This window comes from Eumetopias jubatus, unplaced genomic scaffold, assembly GCF_037043125.1.
Source record: "Eumetopias jubatus isolate StellerSeaLion01/CBP00866 unplaced genomic scaffold, mEumJub1_p1.0 scaffold_2, whole genome shotgun sequence".
Taxonomy (NCBI): Eukaryota; Metazoa; Chordata; class Mammalia; order Carnivora; family Otariidae; genus Eumetopias; species Eumetopias jubatus.
In genome coordinates, this window is record NW_028274808.1 from 132,760,875 (window position 1) to 132,763,914 (window position 3,040).

Consider the following 3,040-nt stretch of genomic DNA (forward strand, 5'->3'; position numbering starts at 1 on the left):
CAAACTGCATGATGATGGGGCAACGTGCTATCAGTAGGAAGAGATCTAGCACCACCCGGTATGGTGGCGCTCAGGGTTCTTAGGCTAATCGGGGACTGACATCAGGGTCAAGCGCTAGCTGCACTCTCATTCTCCTAACAGGCGATGTTGGCTTGTAAAGTGTCCCTTTTGACAGAGATAGCATGAAAACAAGACGGACAACATCAAACTGATATAGTTAGGTTTCTAGCTCAGAAGCAAAAGAAGCAGAGTTCCCTTGAGAGCATTCTGAAAGTTAAAACTTAGGCTGGCCTAACTGGGACATTTTGTCCTGTCGCACATATATCCTAGAAAGGTTCCTTGAGAGCTGGAACCTGAGCCTAGGGTCTGGTGGACAGGTCAGTGACCTCTGTGATCTTATAGGGAGTTTAATCCTTCATTTCACAGATGAAGAAACTTGAGGCTCAGGGCGGTTGCGAGACTTAATGAAGGCCCCCCGCTTGTTCGTAACAGAGACAGAACCAAAACTCAGGTCTCTAGGCCCTCCAACGAGTGCTCTTCCCATTGCACCACATGGCCCTACGGTTCTTACACTTGCTGCTGCTGGCTGGCCCAGGATGCCAGGAGACTAAGACCTATGACATGTCTTATCAATGTCATTGGGCTTTCTAATGTTATTTTTCTGGACATGATGGATAATACTTCTCTCTTTCGATATTCTGAATGAAAATACACTGCATACTCATTATGGAGAACAGACAGTTTAGAAATGAAGGGAGAAGAAAATCACTGTATTTGTAATCCTATTACCCAGAGTGATCACTATTAACATTTTGTTTATTTCCTTCTAATCTTTTCCACGTGTAGCTGTGTGTGTATGTGCCAGTATGCTCTTGTGCATCTACAAAATTAGGATTATGTATTTCATATCAGCTGGCATTCTTTAGTTACAAATAACAGAAACTGACCTAGTTTCAAATTTAAGGAAGGAAAGGAATTTATTGACAGGCTACAAAGTCAAAGGAACACCCAGACCTTGAAAAAATAGGACCCAGGAAACCAAGCTGCTTTTATCAGAAGAAGAAAGAATAAATACTGGATAGGTCTAAATAGCATTGTACATGGATGTCCTAGTTTTGCAGTAACAAATTTTGAGTAAAAAAATAACTACATTTCTCTGTAACTAAAGTCAATTTGTTGCCTGTTCATATTTCCTTTCAGGATCTCTCCTTTTCACCTCACCTTCCTCCCTCCCCGGGATGGCCTCTGGAAACAGGGGCAACTCATGTTGCCATCCTACCAGCAGGGGACGGGTATCTGGGTTTTGTGTTACTGTCCAGTCTCTCCTGGCGGTGGTCTTGCCTGGTGTGGGTTTTGCCTGTGGGTTCCTGGTCCCACTGATCTGCTGCTAATTGAGCATGTCCCTTATGTTCTGGGCACGGGCAGTGCATTGCATTGCTGGGAGTTTTGTCGTCTTTCCCTGATGTTGTTGAGAGCCCATCTCCCCTGGCTTTAGTATGGGGCCCGCCTTATCCTCCACTGTGCTCATCCTCCACCCCCACCCACCCACAAGCGGTTGTCTCATTGTTCTCAGCTCTGCAGCAGCCATGGGGATTGTGGGGGCACGTGGCTCTCACAGGCCCCCTCTGTCCCCAGTCCTGACCTGCTGACATTGATAGTCTTCTGCAGCCACCCTATGTTGTCAGTAGGCATTCCAAAAGTGGCTTCTCCCTGATTTCATGAAGGAAGTGGAACAAAATACCTTTTCTCAGATCCTGGAACCCATCTGGAGCACAAGTATCCATCTTGAATTTCAACCCACGAAGGGGGACAGTCGTCTCAGGGACTCTTCTTACATCTGAGTTTCTTCTTTTTTCCTCTTTCTTGCAGCCTAGGAGGGAATTTTTCTTCTTCCTTCACCAGGCAGGAAACTGACTTTAGGTTAAATACTACATTATTTTTATTCTGTGATTAATTTTTATCGTCTCTATATGCAAGTCCTCTAAATTCTGCCTCAAAATTACAATTGTGTCCTTTATATTAATTAAAAAAAACCTAATTCTTTCACAGTGGCTTAGCTTTTATGTATCAATGCTTTGCTTTCAGAGTGGTAAGCCCGCTATGAGTTAAAAATGCATTCAAGCAGACCAATGGATTTCTGTTCTCCTGAGGCAATGACTCGAATTGATCCAGTAGGTAAAGAGCTACAGGATGAAATAAGTAATTTGACAAAAAGAAAAACCTCACTTAAAAATTTCCAACATAGGTTTATCTTTCTACATTCAGTTTGATACCCTGTGTTTTATTATCAACAGTGTTTTTTTTTTAAAGATTTATTTATTTATTTTGAGAGACTGAGAATGAGAGAGAGAGAGAGAGAGAGAGAGAGCACATGAAGGGGGGAGGGTCAAAGGGAGAAGCAGACTCCCTGCCAAACAGGGAGCCCAATGCGGGACTCGATCCCGGGACTCCAGGATCATGACCTGAGCCGAAGGCAGTCGCTTAACCGACTGAGCCACCCAGGTGCCCAACAGTGTTTTTTTTAAAAAAATATTTTATTTATTTATTTGACAGAGAGAGAGAAAAAGAGAGCCCACAAACAGGGTGGGGATGAGCAGAGGGAGAGGGAGAAGCAGAATCCCCACTGAGCAGGGAGCATGACATGGGGCTCCATCCCAGGACCCTGAGATAATGACCTGAGCCAAATGCAGACGCTTAACCAACTGAGCCACGCAGGCACCCCTCAACCCTCAACAGTGTTTTCTAATACAGGGTTGCATAGTATTTAATCATCTACCCATTTGTTTAGTTGTCCCATTACTCATTTAACCTTCCTCCTGTGAAAATTAATAAAGGGAAACCTCACTAAAATGGAGTCAGGAGGTTTGGAAGGGTGAGCTCTCTTGTCCTACCACTCATCAAGTGCAGACCCAATAGGAAGAGAGGGACCTTGCACATGGATACTACTTTACTATCAGGGCAAGAGGAAGAAAGTCTTAACTCCTCCCCCATCAACAGCCCAGCCAATGAAAAACAGTCACAACTCAGTCAATACTCCCAA